At 41.8% G+C, this 18,002-nt stretch overlaps 14 non-coding genes across 14 annotated transcripts; all 14 read right to left on the bottom strand.

Moving 5' to 3' along the window:
• Nucleotides 1–9,954: 9,954 nt before the first annotated feature.
• LOC135032382 (U1 spliceosomal RNA) lies at nucleotides 9,955–10,117 on the bottom strand. Its single transcript, XR_010227922.1, has one exon. It is a non-coding gene; the product is annotated as a U1 spliceosomal RNA (small nuclear RNA).
• Nucleotides 10,118–10,269: 152 nt separating this feature from the next.
• Nucleotides 10,270–10,433, bottom strand: LOC135032355 (U1 spliceosomal RNA). The gene has a single exon (XR_010227896.1). It is a non-coding gene; the product is annotated as a U1 spliceosomal RNA (small nuclear RNA).
• Nucleotides 10,434–11,104: 671 nt separating this feature from the next.
• Nucleotides 11,105–11,267, bottom strand: LOC135032371 (U1 spliceosomal RNA). Its single transcript, XR_010227912.1, has one exon. It is a non-coding gene; the product is annotated as a U1 spliceosomal RNA (small nuclear RNA).
• Nucleotides 11,268–11,419: 152 nt separating this feature from the next.
• Nucleotides 11,420–11,583, bottom strand: LOC135032364 (U1 spliceosomal RNA). The gene has a single exon (XR_010227905.1). It is a non-coding gene; the product is annotated as a U1 spliceosomal RNA (small nuclear RNA).
• Nucleotides 11,584–12,254: 671 nt separating this feature from the next.
• Nucleotides 12,255–12,417, bottom strand: LOC135032375 (U1 spliceosomal RNA). The gene has a single exon (XR_010227916.1). It is a non-coding gene; the product is annotated as a U1 spliceosomal RNA (small nuclear RNA).
• Nucleotides 12,418–12,569: 152 nt separating this feature from the next.
• Nucleotides 12,570–12,733, bottom strand: LOC135032359 (U1 spliceosomal RNA). Its single transcript, XR_010227900.1, has one exon. It is a non-coding gene; the product is annotated as a U1 spliceosomal RNA (small nuclear RNA).
• Nucleotides 12,734–13,404: 671 nt separating this feature from the next.
• On the bottom strand, nucleotides 13,405–13,567 carry LOC135032374 (U1 spliceosomal RNA). The gene has a single exon (XR_010227915.1). It is a non-coding gene; the product is annotated as a U1 spliceosomal RNA (small nuclear RNA).
• A 152-nt stretch (nucleotides 13,568–13,719) lies between these two features.
• LOC135032353 (U1 spliceosomal RNA) lies at nucleotides 13,720–13,883 on the bottom strand. The gene has a single exon (XR_010227894.1). It is a non-coding gene; the product is annotated as a U1 spliceosomal RNA (small nuclear RNA).
• A 671-nt stretch (nucleotides 13,884–14,554) lies between these two features.
• On the bottom strand, nucleotides 14,555–14,717 carry LOC135032378 (U1 spliceosomal RNA). Its single transcript, XR_010227919.1, has one exon. It is a non-coding gene; the product is annotated as a U1 spliceosomal RNA (small nuclear RNA).
• Nucleotides 14,718–14,869: 152 nt separating this feature from the next.
• LOC135032365 (U1 spliceosomal RNA) lies at nucleotides 14,870–15,033 on the bottom strand. The gene has a single exon (XR_010227906.1). It is a non-coding gene; the product is annotated as a U1 spliceosomal RNA (small nuclear RNA).
• A 671-nt stretch (nucleotides 15,034–15,704) lies between these two features.
• Nucleotides 15,705–15,867, bottom strand: LOC135032370 (U1 spliceosomal RNA). The gene has a single exon (XR_010227911.1). It is a non-coding gene; the product is annotated as a U1 spliceosomal RNA (small nuclear RNA).
• A 152-nt stretch (nucleotides 15,868–16,019) lies between these two features.
• LOC135032358 (U1 spliceosomal RNA) lies at nucleotides 16,020–16,183 on the bottom strand. Its single transcript, XR_010227899.1, has one exon. It is a non-coding gene; the product is annotated as a U1 spliceosomal RNA (small nuclear RNA).
• A 671-nt stretch (nucleotides 16,184–16,854) lies between these two features.
• On the bottom strand, nucleotides 16,855–17,017 carry LOC135032372 (U1 spliceosomal RNA). Its single transcript, XR_010227913.1, has one exon. It is a non-coding gene; the product is annotated as a U1 spliceosomal RNA (small nuclear RNA).
• A 152-nt stretch (nucleotides 17,018–17,169) lies between these two features.
• LOC135032360 (U1 spliceosomal RNA) lies at nucleotides 17,170–17,333 on the bottom strand. Its single transcript, XR_010227901.1, has one exon. It is a non-coding gene; the product is annotated as a U1 spliceosomal RNA (small nuclear RNA).
• Nucleotides 17,334–18,002: the final 669 nt, after the last annotated feature.

The raw sequence follows: 18,002 nt of genomic DNA, 5'->3' as shown, positions 1-18,002 counted from the left end.
TGCAAACCACTGCTAAATTGTGCTTCCTAGCTGTTTTTATAAAATCAATGAATCAAATCTAACTCTGATTACATCAGAGAAGGCCAGGTACCCTACACAATAAGATGGGGTTTGAAATTTTGACTTGTCTACTTAAATATCACCAAAATCTGATCACAAGGTCAATTACGTCCCTGGGTGGGATTGAACCACCAACCTTTTGGTTAATAGCCTTACACACTAACCAATTGCGCCACAGAGACACTTTGCAAAAGTACATACTGACAAAGGCTAATAAGCAATCATCTAGAACGTTTCCTAGAAAAACTTTAAAAAGTCAATAATCTGGAGAGTTTTTGTAAGATGTTTCTTCCATCAATCAATGAAGAAACACATTGGTACTTTCCCATGATGAGTGAGTGCTTCAGGATCTCTTGCACTTACATGTGCAGCAGAGTACTGCAATGGAAGCATGCTGGGCTCATAACCCAGAGGTAGGCAGATTGAAATTATCCTTTGCTATATGCATTTTTTTTGTTAATTAAAGTAATCCAAAACTGGGATTGATATTTTTGCTCTTTTATTTTTACTTAAAGTACAATAACTTTTACCATTTTAATTTGTTTTAATAGTATATTGACAGTATTGTTTTCTTTCAAAAATCCACTTAATTTTCTTTACCCTATTATTAAAATGGTAATTGACAAAAACAAACTACATTGTCACCAGAAGAGCAATACAAAATGTACAAGTGATATATTAAAATCATCTTTCCAGCTTGAATTTCAATGATGCATTGGGGCAACGATTTTGTGAGAAACATCTTCACCCTTAAATAAAGATTTTCTTAATTCCTTACCTGTGTGCTAATTAGATATCACCTTGTTTTCACATTAAACAGACTTCCACATGAGAAAGCAGCAAGGATGCAGTGGCGTTAATGTTTCCTGGTGTCAACCTGTATTATTTCAGTAGACATTGAAATGAGGATGCATCTTGCTGCCTTTCCAATGAAGCAAGTTTAATTTAGTAATAGGTGAAAAACCATCCTTACAAAGGTGTTAATCAGAGACTTGGCTTTGTGGACACTTTTCAGAGAACAAATTTGTTAGCATAAAAATAAAGCCAGAAAATGAAGATCTGTTTAATCACTCAATTGGATTTTTCTGCCAGCATATTTTTTTTCTCTGCAAACCACTGCTAAATTGTGCTTCCTAGCTGTTTTTATAAAATCAATGAATCAAATCTAACTCTGATTACATCAGAGAAGGCCAGGTACCCTACACAATAAGATGGGGTTTGAAATTTTGACTTGTCTACTTAAATATCACCAAAATCTGATCACAAGGTCAATTACGTCCCTGGGTGGGATTGAACCACCAACCTTTTGGTTAATAGCCTTACACACTAACCAATTGCGCCACAGAGACACTTTGCAAAAGTACATACTGACAAAGGCTAATAAGCATTCATCTAGAACGTTTCCTAGAAAAACTTTAAAAAGTCAATAATCTGGAGAGTTTTTGTAAGATGTTTCTTCCATCAACCAATGAAGAAACACATTGGTACTTTCCCATGATGAGTGAGTGCTTCAGGATCTCTTGCACTTACATGTGCAGCAGAGTACTGCAATAGAAGCATGCTGGGCCCATAACCCAGAGGTAGGCAGATTGAAACTATCCTTTGCTATATGCATTTTTTTTGTTAATTAAAGTAATCCAAAACTGGGATTGATATTTTGGCTCTTTTATTTTTACTTAAAGTACAATAACTTTTACCATTTTAATTTGTTTTGATAGTATATTGACAGTATTGTTTTCTTTCAAAAATCCACTTAATTTTCTTTACCCTATTATTAAAATGGTAATTGACAAAAACAAACTACATTGTCACCAGAAGAGCAATACAAAATGTACAAGTGATATATTAAAATCATCTTTCCAGCTTGAATTTCAATGATGCATTGGGGCAACGATTTTGTGAGAAACATCTTCACCCTTAAATAAAGATTTTCTTAATTCCTTACCTGTGTGCTAATTAGATATCACCTTGTTTTCACATTAAACAGACTTCCACATGAGAAAGCAGCAAGGATGCAGTGGCGTTAATGTTTCCTGGTGTCAACCTGTATTATATCAGTAGACATTGAAATGAGGATGCATCTTGCTGCCTTTCCAATGAAGCAAGTTTAATTTAGTAATAGGTGAAAAACCATCCCTACAAAGGTGTTAATCAGAGACTTGGCTTTGTGGACACTTTTCAGAGAACAAATTTGTTAGCATAAAAATAAAGCCAGAAAATGAAGAGCTGTTTAATCACTCAATTGTATTTTTATGCCAGCATATTTTTTTTATCTGCAACCCACTGCTAAATTGTGCTTCCTAGCTGTTTTTTATAAAATCACTGAATCAAATCTAACTCTGATTACATCAGAGAAGGCCAGGTACCCTACACAATAAGAGGGGGTTTGAAATTTTGACTTGTCTACTTAAATATCACCAAAATCTGATCACAAGGTCAATTACATTCCTGGGTGGGATTGAACCACCAACCTTTTGTTAATAGCCTTACACACTAACCAATTGCGCCACAGAGACACTTTGCAAAAGTACATACTGACAAAGGCTAATAAGCATTCATCTAGAACGTTTCCTAGAAAAACTTTAAAAAGTCAATAATCTGGAGAGTTTTTTAAGATGTTTCTTCCATCAACCAACGAAGAAACACATTGGTACTTTCCCATGATGAGTGAGTGCTTCAGGATCTCTTGCACTTACATGTGCAGCAGAGTACTGCAATGGAAGCATGCTGGGCTCATAACCCAGAGGTAGGCAGATTGAAATTATCCTTTGCTATATGCATTTTTTTTTGTTAATTAAAGTAATCCAAAACTGGGATTGATATTTTTGCTCTTTTATTTTTACTTAAAGTACAATAACTTTTACCATTTTAATTTGTTTTAATAGTATATTGACAGTATTGTTTTCTTTCAAAAATCCACTTAATTTTCTTTACCCTATTATTAAAATGGTAATTGACAAAAACAAACTACATTGTCACCAGAAGAGCAATACAAAATGTACAAGTGATATATTAAAATCATCTTTCCAGCTTGAATTTCAATGATGCATTGGGGCAACGATTTTGTGAGAAACATCTTCACCCTTAAATAAAGATTTTCTTAATTCCTTACCTGTGTGCTAATTAGATATCACCTTGTTTTCACATTAAACAGACTTCCACATGAGAAAGCAGCAAGGATGCAGTGGCGTTAATGTTTCCTGGTGTCAACCTGTATTATTTCAGTAGACATTGAAATGAGGATGCATCTTGCTGCCTTTCCAATGAAGCAAGTTTAATTTAGTAATAGGTGAAAAACCATCCCTACAAAGGTGTTAATCAGAGACTTGGCTTTGTGGACACTTTTCAGAGAACAAATTTGTTAGCATAAAAATAAACCAGAAAATGAAGAGCTGTTTAATCACTCAATTGGATTTTTTTGCCAGCATATTTTTTTTCTCTGCAACCCACTGCTAAATTGTGCTTCCTAGCTGTTTTTTATAAAACCACTGAATCAAATCTAACTCTGATAACATCAGAGAAGGCCAGGTACCCTACACAATAAGATGGGGTTTGAAATTTTGACTTGTCTACTTAAATATCACCAAAATCTGATCACAAGGTCAATTACGTCCCTGGGTGGGATTGAACCACCAACCTTTTGGTTAATAGCCTTACACACTAACCAATTGCGCCACAGAGACACTTTGCAAAAGTCCATACTGACAAAGGCTAATAAGCATTCATCTAGAACGTTTCCTAGAAAAACTTTAAAAAGTCAATAATCTGGAGAGTTTTTGTAAGATGTTTCTTCCATCAACCAATGAAGAAACACATTGGTACTTTCCCATGATGAGTGAGTGCTTCAGGATCTCTTGCACTTACATGTGCAGCAGAGTACTGCAATGGAAGCATGCTGGGCCCATAACCCAGAGGTAGGCAGATTGAAACTATCCTTTGCTATATGCATTTTTTTTTGTTAATTAAAGTAATCCAAAACTGGGATTGATATTTTTGCTCTTTTATTTTTACTTAAAGTACAATAACTTTTACCATTTTAATTTGTTTTAATAGTATATTGACAGTATTGTTTTCTTTCAAAAATCCACTTAATTTTCTTTACCCTATTATTAAAATGGTAATTGACAAAAACAAACTACATTGTCACCAGAAGAGCAATACAAAATGTACAAGTGATATATTAAAATCATCTTTCCAGCTTGAATTTCAATGATGCATTGGGGCAACGATTTTGTGAGAAACATCTTCACCCTTAAATAAAGATTTTCTTAATTCCTTACCTGTGTGCTAATTAGATATCACATTGTTTTCACATTAAACAAACTTCCACATGAGAAAGCAGCAAGGATGCAGTGGCGTTAATGTTTCCTGGTGTCAACCTGTATTATTTCAGTAGACATTGAAATGAGGATGCATCTTGCTGCCTTTCCAATGAAGCAAGTTTAATTTAGTAATAGGTGAAAAACCATCCCTACAAAGGTGTTAATCAGAGACATGGCTTTGTGGACACTTTTCAGAGAACAAATTTGTTAGCATAAAAATAAAGCCAGAAAATGAAGAGCTGTTTAATCACTCAATTGGATTTTTCTGCCAGCATATTTTTTTTATCTGCAACCCACTGCTAAATTGTGCTTCCTAGCTGTTTTTTATAAAATCACTGAATCAAATCTAACTCTGATTACATCAGAGAAGGCCAGGTACCCTACACAATAAGAGGGGGTTTGAAATTTTGACTTGTCTACTTAAATATCACCAAAATCTGATCACAAGGTCAATTACATTCCTGGGTGAGATTGAACCACCAACCTTTTGATTAATAGCCTTACACACTAACTAATTGCGCCACAGAGACACTTTGCAAAAGTACATACTGACAAAGGCTAATAAGCATTCATCTAGAACGTTTCCTAGAAAAACTTTAAAAAGTCAATAATCTGGAGAGTTTTTGTAAGATGTTTCTTCCATCAACCAACGAAGAAACACATTGGTACTTTCCCATGATGAGTGAGTGCTTCAGGATCTCTTGCACTTACATGTGCAGCAGAGTACTGCAATGGAAGCATGCTGGGCCCATAACCCAGAGGTAGGCAGATTGAAACTATCCTTTGCTATATGCATTTTTTTTTGTTAATTAAAGTAATCCAAAACTGGGATTGATATTTTTGCTCTTTTATTTTTACTTAAAGTACAATAACTTTTACCATTTTAATTTGTTTTAATAGTATATTGACAGTATTGTTTTCTTTCAAAAATCCACTTAATTTTCTTTACCCTATTATTAAAATGGTAATTGACAAAAACAAACTACATTGTCACCAGAAGAGCAATACAAAATGTACAAGTGATATATTAAAATCATCTTTCCAGCTTGAATTTCAATGATGCATTGGGGCAACGATTTTGTGAGAAACATCTTCACCCTTAAATAAAGATTTTCTTAATTCCTTACCTGTGTGCTAATTAGATATCACCTTGTTTTCACATTAAACAGACTTCCACATGAGAAAGCAGCAAGGATGCAGTGGCGTTAATGTTTCCTGGTGTCAACCTGTATTATTTCAGTAGACATTGAAATGAGGATGCATCTTGCTGCCTTTCCAATGAAGCAAGTTTAATTTAGTAATAGGTGAAAAACCATCCCTACAAAGGTGTTAATCAGAGACTTGGCTTTGTGGACACTTTTCAGAGAACAAATTTGTTAGCATAAAAATAAACCAGAAAATGAAGAGCTGTTTAATCACTCAATTGGATTTTTTTGCCAGCATATTTTTTTTCTCTGCAACCCACTGCTAAATTGTGCTTCCTAGCTGTTTTTTATAAAACCACTGAATCAAATCTAACTCTGATAACATCAGAGAAGGCCAGGTACCCTACACAATAAGATGGGGTTTGAAATTTTGACTTGTCTACTTAAATATCACCAAAATCTGATCACAAGGTCAATTACGTCCCTGGGTGGGATTGAACCACCAACCTTTTGGTTAATAGCCTTACACACTAACCAATTGCGCCACAGAGACACTTTGCAAAAGTCCATACTGACAAAGGCTAATAAGCATTCATCTAGAACGTTTCCTAGAAAAACTTTAAAAAGTCAATAATCTGGAGAGTTTTTGTAAGATGTTTCTTCCATCAACCAATGAAGAAACACATTGGTACTTTCCCATGATGAGTGAGTGCTTCAGGATCTCTTGCACTTACATGTGCAGCAGAGTACTGCAATGGAAGCATGCTGGGCCCATAACCCAGAGGTAGGCAGATTGAAACTATCCTTTGCTATATGCATTTTTTTTTGTTAATTAAAGTAATCCAAAACTGGGATTGATATTTTTGCTCTTTTATTTTTACTTAAAGTACAATAACTTTTACCATTTTAATTTGTTTTAATAGTATATTGACAGTATTGTTTTCTTTCAAAAATCCACTTAATTTTCTTTACCCTATTATTAAAATGGTAATTGACAAAAACAAACTACATTGTCACCAGAAGAGCAATACAAAATGTACAAGTGATATATTAAAATCATCTTTCCAGCTTGAATTTCAATGATGCATTGGGGCAACGATTTTGTGAGAAACATCTTCACCCTTAAATAAAGATTTTCTTAATTCCTTACCTGTGTGCTAATTAGATATCACATTGTTTTCACATTAAACAAACTTCCACATGAGAAAGCAGCAAGGATGCAGTGGCGTTAATGTTTCCTGGTGTCAACCTGTATTATTTCAGTAGACATTGAAATGAGGATGCATCTTGCTGCCTTTCCAATGAAGCAAGTTTAATTTAGTAATAGGTGAAAAACCATCCCTACAAAGGTGTTAATCAGAGACATGGCTTTGTGGACACTTTTCAGAGAACAAATTTGTTAGCATAAAAATAAAGCCAGAAAATGAAGAGCTGTTTAATCACTCAATTGGATTTTTCTGCCAGCATATTTTTTTTATCTGCAACCCACTGCTAAATTGTGCTTCCTAGCTGTTTTTTATAAAATCACTGAATCAAATCTAACTCTGATTACATCAGAGAAGGCCAGGTACCCTACACAATAAGAGGGGGTTTGAAATTTTGACTTGTCTACTTAAATATCACCAAAATCTGATCACAAGGTCAATTACATTCCTGGGTGAGATTGAACCACCAACCTTTTGATTAATAGCCTTACACACTAACTAATTGCGCCACAGAGACACTTTGCAAAAGTACATACTGACAAAGGCTAATAAGCATTCATCTAGAACGTTTCCTAGAAAAACTTTAAAAAGTCAATAATCTGGAGAGTTTTTGTAAGATGTTTCTTCCATCAACCAACGAAGAAACACATTGGTACTTTCCCATGATGAGTGAGTGCTTCAGGATCTCTTGCACTTACATGTGCAGCAGAGTACTGCAATGGAAGCATGCTGGGCCCATAACCCAGAGGTAGGCAGATTGAAACTATCCTTTGCTATATGCATTTTTTTTTGTTAATTAAAGTAATCCAAAACTGGGATTGATATTTTTGCTCTTTTATTTTTACTTAAAGTACAATAACTTTTACCATTTTAATTTGTTTTAATAGTATATTGACAGTATTGTTTTCTTTCAAAAATCCACTTAATTTTCTTTACCCTATTATTAAAATGGTAATTGACAAAAACAAACTACATTGTCACCAGAAGAGCAATACAAAATGTACAAGTGATATATTAAAATCATCTTTCCAGCTTGAATTTCAATGATGCATTGGGGCAACGATTTTGTGAGAAACATCTTCACCCTTAAATAAAGATTTTCTTAATTCCTTACCTGTGTGCTAATTAGATATCACCTTGTTTTCACATTAAACAGACTTCCACATGAGAAAGCAGCAAGGATGCAGTGGCGTTAATGTTTCCTGGTGTCAACTTGTATTATTTCAGTAGACATTGAAATGAGGATGCATCTTGCTGCCTTTCCAATGAAGCAAGTTTAATTTAGTAATACGTGAAAAACCATCCCTACAAAGGTGTTAATCAGAGACTTGGCTTTGTGGACACTTTTCAGAGAACAAATTTGTTAGCATAAAAATAAAGCCAGAAATGAAGAGCTGTTTAATCACTCAATTGGATTTTTTTGCCAGCATATTTCTTTTTCTCTGCAACCCACTGCTAAATTGTGCTTCCTAGCTGTTTTTATAAAATCACTGAATCAAATCTAACTCTGATTACATCAGAGAAGGCTAGGTACCCTACACAATAAGAGGGGGTTTGAAATTTTGACTTGTCTACTTAAATATTACCAAAATCTGATCACAAGGTCAATTACGTCCCTGGGTAGGATTTAACCACCAACCTTTTGGTTAATAGCCGTACACACTAACCAATTGCGCCACAGAGACACTTTGCAAAAAGTACATACTGACAAAGGCTAATAAGCATTCATCTAGAACGTTTCCTAGAAAAACTTTAAAAAGTCAATAATCTGGAGAGTTTTTGTAAGATGTTTCTTCCATCAACCAACAAAGAAACACATTGGTACTTTCCCATGATGAGTGAGTGCTTCAGGATCTCTTGCACTTACATGTGCAGCAGAGTACTGCAATGGAAGCATGCTGGGCCCATAACCCAGAGGTAGGCAGATTGAAACTATCCTTTGCTATATGCATTTTTTTGGTAATTAAAGTAATCCAAAACTGGGATGGATATTTTTGCTCTTTTATTTTTACTTAAAGTACAATAACTTTTACCATTTTAATTTGTTTTAATAGTATATTGACAGTATTGTTTTCTTTCAAAAATCCACTTAATTTTCTTTACCCTATTATTAAAATGGTAATTGACAAAAACAAACTACATTGTCACCAGAAGAGCAATACAAAATGTACAAGTGATATATTAAAATCATCTTTCCAGGTTGAATTTCAATGATGCATTGGGGCAACGATTTTGTGAGAAACATCTTCACCCTTAAATAAAGATTTTCTTAATTGCTTACCTGTGTGCTAATTAGATATCACCTTGTTTTCACATTAAACAGACTTCCACATGAGAAAGCAGCAAGGATGCAGTGCCGTTAATGTTTCCTGGTGTCAACCTGTATTATTTCAGTAGACATTGAAATGAGGATGCATCTTGCTGCCTTTCCAATGAAGCAAGTTTAATTTAGTAATAGGTGAAAAACCATCCTTACAAAGGTGTTAATCAGAGACTTGGCTTTGTGGACACTTTTCAGAGAACAAATTTGTTAGCATAAAAATAAAGCCAGAAAATGAAGAGCTGTTTATTCACTCAATTGGATTTTTCTGCCAGCATATTTTTTTTTTCTCTGCAACCTACTGCTAAATTGTGCTTCCTAGCTGTTTTTATAAAATCACTGAATCAAATCTAACTCTGATTACATCAGGGAAGGCCAGGTACCCACACCATAACAGGGGGTTTGAAATTTTGACTTGTCTACTTTAAGATCACCAAAATCTGATCACAAGGTAAATTACGTCCCTGGGTGGGATTGAACCACCAACCTTTTAGATAATAACCGAACACGCTAACTGATTGCGCCACAGAGACACTTTGCAAACTTACATTCTGACAAACGCTAATAAGCATTCATCTAGAACGTTTCCTAGAAAAACTTTAAAAAGTCAATAATCTGGAGAGTTTTTGTAAGATGTTTCTTCCATCAATCAACGAAGAACATTCATGCTGATTTCTTGCAGCAGCTGGGCACTGTAACAGCTCCAGAGCTGCTCTGTAAGGCAACTAAAAGGGTGTGGGCCCTGCAGCACTACCTGTAGTTCGCATTGTGCGCTGGAAGGCACAAAGTAAGCAGACGGGAGAAGTCAGGATAGTGCGCAAGGGCATAGAAGGGAGCGGCTCAAGAAAAGAGAAGTGGAAACTGACAGCAAACTAGGCTGGAGAGAGACCTGAGACAAAGAGATCTGAATTATACGAGAGCCGACCAGGGGAAACACAAATTATGCAGTCGAGTTTCCCACATTTGGGGAAATAGCTGGAGCAGCACACACAGAGTGCAATGGGTGAGCCTTGCCCTGGGAGAAGCACCTTCATGATCATAGTATCTCACCTGGCAGGTAAGTAGGAGTTGGGCAAGAGCTGAGGAGGGTCGCTGCTCGGGCACCCCCCTGTCAAGTGAAGGAGATCCAACTGAGGCAGCACAAGAGAACTCTCGAAAGAAGAACAAGGCTAGAGGAAGATCTGAGACACAGAAATCTGGCTTTTACCAGAGCTGACCAGAGGAAAGCACAAACACAGTCCCCCACTACCACAAATAATGCAGTCGAGTTTCCCACATTTGGGGAAATCACAGGGGTCAGCATACCCAGAATGCAATGAATGAACCTCACCCTGGGAGAACAATCTTCATGACCATGGTATCTCCTATGCAAAATAAGTATGATTTGGGATAGGGCTGGGGAGGGCCGCTGCTCAGGCACATCTCTGTCAAGTAAAGGAGATTCAACTGAGGCAGCACAAGGGAACTCTCATCTGGGGACAACAACTGCAGGGAGAACACATATTTTCAGATGAACATGGGAGGGCAGAAGGCTGCCTAATACTGAAGCACCCCCAAACAACAAACCAAATGCAACAACTAGTGCAAGCATTCCTGGGGGAAGGCCTGCAGCAGATGGATTTGCATATGGTGATGTCATCCAAGCAGTGGGTCAAAGTTGGCTTCAACCCTCGTCTGCATATGAAAAGAAAAAAGGGATGTGCAGGGCATGGCGGCCTTTTGCGGCGCTTGCATGACCCCTAATTCGCATTAAACACCTCCACCCTCCTTAGGTGTGGGGCTCATGTTGGCTATGCCCCAGCACCTGAAGCATTCAAGCTGATTTCTTGCAGCAGCTGGGCACTGTAACAGCTCCAGAGCTGCTCTGTAAGGCAAGTAAAAGGGTGTGGGCCCTGCAGCACTACCTGTAGTTCGCATTGTGCGTTGGAAGGCACAAAGTAAGCAGACGGGAGAAGTCAGGATAGTGCGCAAGGGCATAGAAGGGAGCGGCTCAAGAAAAGAGAAGTGGAAACAGACAGCAAACTAGGCTGGAGAGAGACCTGAGACAAAGAGATCTGAATTATACGAGAGCCGACCAGAGGAAACACAAATTATGCAGTCAAGTGTCCCACATTTGGGGAAATCGCAGGAGCAGCACACCCAGAGTGCAATGGGTGAGCCTTGCCCTGGGAGAAGCACCTTCCTGATCATAGTATCTCACCTGGCAGGTAAGTAGGAGTTGGGCTAGAGCTGGGGAGGGTCGCTGCTCGGGCACCCCCCTGTCAAGTGAAGGAGATCCAACTGAGGCAGCACAAGGGAACTCTCGAAAGAAGAACAAGGCTAGAGGAAGATCTGAGACAAAGAAATCTGACTTTTACCAGAGCTGACCAGAGGAAAGCACAAACACAGTCCCCCTCTACCACAAATAATGCAGTCGAGTTTCCCACATTTGGGGAAATCACAGGGGTCATCATACCCAGAATGCAATGAATGAACCTCACCCTGGGAGAACAATCTTCATGACCATGATATCTCCTATGCAAAATAAGTATGATTTGGGATAGGGCTGGGGAGGGCCGCTGCTCAGGCACATCTCTGTCAAGTAAAGGCGATTCAACTGAGGCAGCACAAGGGAACTCTCATCTGGGGACAACAACTGCAGGGAGAACACATATTTTCAGATGAACATGGGAGGGCAGAAGGCTGCCTAATACTGAAGCACCCCCAAACAACAAACCAAATGCAACAACTAGTGCAAGCATTCCTGGGGGAAGGCCTGCAGCAGATGGATTTGCATATGGTGATGTCATCCAAGCAGTGGGTCAAAGTTGGCTTCAACCCTCGTCTGCATATGAAAAGAAAAAAGGGATGTGCAGGGCATGGCGGCCTTTTGCGGCGCTTGCATGACCCCTAATTCGCATTAAACACCTCCACCCTCCTTAGGTGTGGGGCTCATGTTGGCTATGCCCCAGCACCTGAAGCATTCAAGCTGATTTCTTGCAGCAGCTGGGCACTGTAACAGCTCCAGAGCTGCTCTGTAAGGCAACTAAAAGGGAGTGGGCCCTGCAGCACTACCTGTAGTTCGCATTGTGCGTTGGAAGGCACAAAGTAAGCAGACAGGAGAAGTCAGGATAGTGCGCAAGGGCATAGAAGGGAGCGGCTCAAGAAAAGAGAAGTGGAAACAGACAGCAAACTAGGCTGGAGAGAGACCTGAGACAAAGAGATCTGAATTATACGAGAGCCGACCAGAGGAAACACAAATTATGCAGTCAAGTGTCCCACATTTGGGGAAATCGCAGGAGCAGCACACCCAGAGTGCAATGGGTGAGCCTTGCCCTGGGAGAAGCACCTTCCTGATCATAGTATCTCACCTGGCAGATAAGTAGGAGTTGGGCTAGAGCTGGGGAGGGTCGCTGCTCGGGCACCCCCCTGTCAAGTGAAGGAGATCCAACTGAGGCAGCACAAGGGAACTCTCGAAAGAAGAACAAGGCTAGAGGAAGATCTGAGACAAAGAAATCTGACTTTTACCAGAGTTGACCAGAAGAAAGCACAAACACAGTCCCCCACTACCACAAATAATGCAGTCGAGTTTCCCACATTTGGGGAAATCACAGGGGTCAGCATACCCAGAATGCAATGAATGAACCTCACCCTGGGAGAACAATCTTCATGACCATGGTATCTCCTATGCAAAATAAGTATGATTTGGGATAGGGCTGGGGAGGGCCGCTGCTCAGGCACATCTCTGTCAAGTAAAGGAGATTCAACTGAGGCAGCACAAGGGAACTCTCATCTGGGGACAACAACTGCAGGGAGAACACATATTTTCAGATGAACATGGGAGGGCAGAAGGCTGCCTAATACTGAAGCACCCCCAAACAACAAACCAAATGCAACAACTAGTGTAAGCATTCCTGGGGGAAGGCCTGCAGCAGATGGATTTGCATATGGTGATGTCATCCAAGCAATGGGTCAAAGTTGGCTTCAACCCTCGTCTGCATATGAAAAGAAAAAAGGGATGTGCAGGGCATGGCGTCCTTTTGTGGCGCTTGGATGACCCTTAATTCGCATTAAACATCTCCACCCTCCTTCGGTGTGGGGCTCATGTTGGCTATGCCCCAGCCCCTGAAGCATTCAAGATGATTTCTTGCAGCAGCTGGGCACTGTAACAGCTCCAGAGCTGTTCTTTAAAGCATGTAAAAGGGTGTGGGCCCTGCAGCACTACCTGTAGTATGCATTGTGCGTTGGAAGGCACAAAGTAAGCAGACGGGAGAGGTCAGGATAGTGCGCAAGGGCATAGAAGGGAGCGGCTCAAGAAAAGAGAAGTGGAAACAGACAGCAAACTAGGCTGGAGAAAGACCTGAGACAAAGAGATCTGAATTATACGAGAGCCGACCAGAGGAAACACAAATTATGCAGTCAAGTTTCCCACATTTGGGGAAATCGCAGTAGCAGCACACCCAGAGTGCAATGGGTGAGCCTTGCCCTGGGAGAAGCACCTTCCTGATCATAGTATCTCACCTGGCAGGTAAGTAGGAGTTGGGCTAGAGCTGGGGAGGGTCGCTGCTCGGGCACCCCCCTGTCAAGTGAAGGAGATCCAACTGAGGCAGCACAAGGGAACTCTCGAAAGAAGAACAAGGCTAGAGGAAGATCTGAGACAAAGAAATCTGACTTTTACCAGAGCTGAGCAGAGGAAAGCACAAACACAGTCCCCCACTACCACAAATAATGCAGTCGAGTTTCCCACATTTGGGGAAATCACAGGGGTCAGCATACCCAGAATGCAATGAATGAACCTCACCCTGGGAGAACAATCTTCATGACCATGGTATCTCCTATGCAAAATAAGTATGATTTGGGATAGGGCTGGGGAGGGCCGCTGCTCAGGCACATCTCTGTCAAGTAAAGGAGATTCAACTGAGGCAGCACAAGGGAACTCTCATCTGGGGACAACAACTGCAGGGAGAACACATATTTTCAGATGAACATGGGAGGGCAGAAGGCTGCCTAATACCGAAGCACCCCCAAACAACAAACCAAATGCAACAACTAGTGCAAGCATTCCTGGGGGAAGGCCTGCAGCAGATTGATTTGCATATGGTAATGCCATCCAAGCAGTGGGTCAAAGTTGGCTTCAACCCTCGTCTGCATATGAAAAGAGAAAAGGGGCGTGCAGGGCATGGCGGCCTTTTGCGGCGCTTAGGTGACCCTTAGTTCGCATTAAACACCTCCACCCTCCTTCGGTGTGGGGCTCATGTTGGCAATGCCCCAGCCCCTGAAGCATTCAAGCTGATTTCTTGCAGCAGCTGGGTACTGTAACAGCTCCAGAGTTGCTCTGTGAGGCAAGTAAAAGGGTGTGGGCCCTGCAGCACTACCTGTAGTTTGCATTGTGTGTTGGAAGGCACAAAGTAAGCAGACGGGAGAAGTCAGGATAGTGCGCAAGGGCATAGAAGGGAGCGGCTCAAGAAAAGAGAAGTGGAAACAGACAGCAAACTAGGCTGGAGAGAGACCTGAGACAAAGAGATCTGAATTATACGAGAGACGACCAGGGGAAACACAAATTATGCAGTCAAGTTTCCCACATTTGGGGAAATCACAGGGGCAGCACACCCAGAGTGCAATGGGTGAGCCTTGCCCTGGGAGAAGCACCTACATGATCATAGTATCTCACCTGGCAGGTAAGTAGGAGTTGGGCTAGAGCTGGGGAGGGTCGCTGCTCGGGTACCCCCCTGTCAAGTGAAGGAGATCCAACTGAGGCAGCACAAGGGAACTCTCGAAAGAGGAACAAGGCTAGAGGAAGATCTGAGACAAAGAAATCTGATTTTTACCAGAGTTGACCAGAAGAAAGCACAAACACAGTCCCCCACTACCACAAATAATGCAGTCGAGTTTCCCACATTTGGGGAAATCACAGGGGTCATCATACCCAGAATGCAATGAATGAACCTCACCCTGGGAGAACAATCTTCATGACCATGGTATCTCCTATGCAAAATAAGTATGATTTGGGATAGGGCTGGGGAGGGCCGCTGCTCAGGCACATCTCTGTCAAGTAAAGGAGATTCAACTGAGGCAGCACAAGGGAACTCTCATCTGGGGACAACAACTGCAGGGAGAACACATATTTTCAGATGAACATGGGAGGGCAGAAGGCTGCCTAATACTGAAGCACCCCCAAACAACAAACCAAATGCAACAACTAGTGCAAGCATTCCTGGGGGAAGGCCTGCAGCAGATGGATTTGCATATGGTGATGTCATCCAAGCAGTGGGTCAAAGTTGGCTTCAACCCTCGTCTGCATATGAAAAGAAAAAAGGGATGTGCAGGGCATGGCGGCCTTTTTCGGCGCTTGCATGACCCCTAATTCGCATTAAACACCTCCACCCTCCTTAGGTGTGGGGCTCATGTTGGCTATGCCCCAGCACCTGAAGCATTCAAGCTGATTTCTTGCAGCAGCTGGGCACTGTAACAGCTCCAGAGCTGCTCTGTAAGGCAACTAAAAGGGTGTGGGCCCTGCAGCACTACCTGTAGTTCGCATTGTGCGTTGGAAGGCACAAAGTAAGCAGACGGGAGAAGTCAGGATAGTGCGCAAGGGCATAGAAGGGAGCGGCTCAAGAAAAGAGAAGTGGAAACAGACAGCAAACTAGGCTGGAGAGAGACCTGAGACAAAGAGATCTGAATTATACGAGAGCCGACCAGAGGAAACACAAATTATGCAGTCAAGTGTCCCACATTTGGGGAAATCGCAGGAGCAGCACACCCAGAGTGCAATGGGTGAGCCTTGCCCTGGGAGAAGCACCTTCCTGATCATAGTATCTCACCTGGCAGGTAAGTAGGAGTTGGGCTAGAGCTGGGGAGGGTCGCTGCTCGGGCACCCCCCTGTCAAGTGAAGGAGATCCAACTGAGGCAGCACAAGGGAACTCTCGAAAGAAGAACAAGGCTAGAGGAAGATCTGAGACAAAGAAATCTGACTTTTACCAGAGTTGACCAGAAGAAAGCACAAACACAGTCCCCCACTACCACAAATAATGCAGTCGAGTTTCCCACATTTGGGGAAATCACAGGGGTCAGCATACCCAGAATGCAATGAATGAACCTCACCCTGGGAGAACAATCTTCATGACCATGGTATCTCCTATGCAAAATAAGTATGATTTGGGATAGGGCTGGGGAGGGCCGCTGCTCAGGCACAGCTCTGTCAAGTAAAGGAGATTCAACTGAGGAAGCACAAGGGAACTCTCATCTGGGGACAACAACTGCAGGGAGAACACATATTTTCAGATGAACATGGGAGGGCAGAAGGCTGCCTAATACTGAAGCACCCCCAAACAACAAACCAAATGCAACAACTAGTGTAAGCATTCCTGGGGGAAGGCCTGCAGCAGATGGATTTGCATATGGTGATGTCATCCAAGCAGTGGGTCAAAGTTGGCTTCAACCCTCGTCTGCATATGAAAACAAAAAAGGGATGTGCAGGGCATGGCGTCCTTTTGTGGCGCTTGGATGACCCTTAATTCGCATTAAACATCTCCACCCTCCTTCGGTGTGGGGCTCATGTTGGCTTTGCCCCAGCCCCTGAAGCATTCAAGATGATTTCTTGCAGCAGCTGGGCACTGTAACAGCTCCAGAGCTGTTCTGTAAAGCATGTAAAAGGGTGTGGGCCCTGCAGCACTACCTGTAGTATGCATTGTGCGTTGGAAGGCACAAAGTAAGCAGACGGGAGAGGTCAGGATAGTGCGCAAGGGCATAGAAGGGAGCGGCTCAAGAAAAGAGAAGTGGAAACAGACAGCAAACTAGGCTGGAGAAAGACCTGAGACAAAGAGATCTGAATTATACGAGAGCCGACCAGAGGAAACACAAATTATGCAGTCAAGTTTCCCACATTTGGGGAAATCACAGGAGCAGCACACCCAGAGTGCAATGGGTGAGCCTTGCCCTGGGAGAAGCACCTTCCTGATCATAGTATCTCACCTGGCAGGTAAGTAGGAGTTGGGCTAGAGCTGGGGTGGGTCGCTGCTCGGGCACCCCCCTGTCAAGTGAAGGAGATCCAACTGAGGCAGCACAAGGGAACTCTCGAAAGAAGAACAAGGCTAGAGGAAGATCTGAGACAAAGAAATCTGACTTTTACCAGAGCTGAGCAGAGGAAAGCCCAAACACAGTCCCCCACTACCACAAATAATGCAGTCGAGTTTCCCACATTTGGGGAAATCACAGGGGTCAGCATACCCAGAATGCAATGAATGAACCTCACCCTGGGAGAACAATCTTCATGACCATGGTATCTCCTATGCAAAATAAGTATGATTTGGGATAGGGCTGGGGAGGGCCGCTGCTCAGGCACATCTCTGTCAAGTAAAGGAGATTCAACTGAGGCAGCACAAGGGAACTCTCATCTGGGGACAACAACTGCAGGGAGAACACATATTTTCAGATGAACATGGGAGGGCAGAAGGCTGCCTAATACTGAAGCACCCCCAAACAACAAACCAAATGCAACAACTAGTGTAAGCATTCCTGGGGGAAGGCCTGCAGCAGATGGATTTGCATATGGTGATGTCATCCAAGCAGTGGGTCAAAGTTGGCTTCAACCCTCGTCTGCATATGAAAAGAAAAAAGGGATGTGCAGGGCATGGCGTCCTTTTGTGGCGCTTGGATGACCCTTAATTCGCATTAAACATCTCCACCCTCCTTCGGTGTGGGGCTCATGTTGGCTATGCCCCAGCCCCTGAAGCATTCAAGATGATTTCTTGCAGCAGCTGGGCACTGTAACAGCTCCAGAGCTGTTCTGTAAAGCATGTAAAAGGGTGTGGGCCCTGCAGCACTACCTGTAGTATGCATTGTGCGTTGGAAGGCACAAAGTAAGCAGATGGGAGAAGTCAGGATAGTGCGCAAGGGCATAGAAGGGAGCGGCTCAAGAAAAGAGAAGTGGAAACAGACAGCAAACTAGGCTGGAGAGAGACCTGAGACAAAG

The sequence above is a fragment of the Pseudophryne corroboree genome, unplaced genomic scaffold, assembly GCF_028390025.1.
Source record: "Pseudophryne corroboree isolate aPseCor3 unplaced genomic scaffold, aPseCor3.hap2 scaffold_542, whole genome shotgun sequence".
NCBI lineage: Eukaryota > Metazoa > Chordata > Amphibia > Anura > Myobatrachidae > Pseudophryne > Pseudophryne corroboree.
Note: the sequence above shows the minus strand (reverse complement) of the source record. Positions and strands in the feature narration are given on the sequence as shown.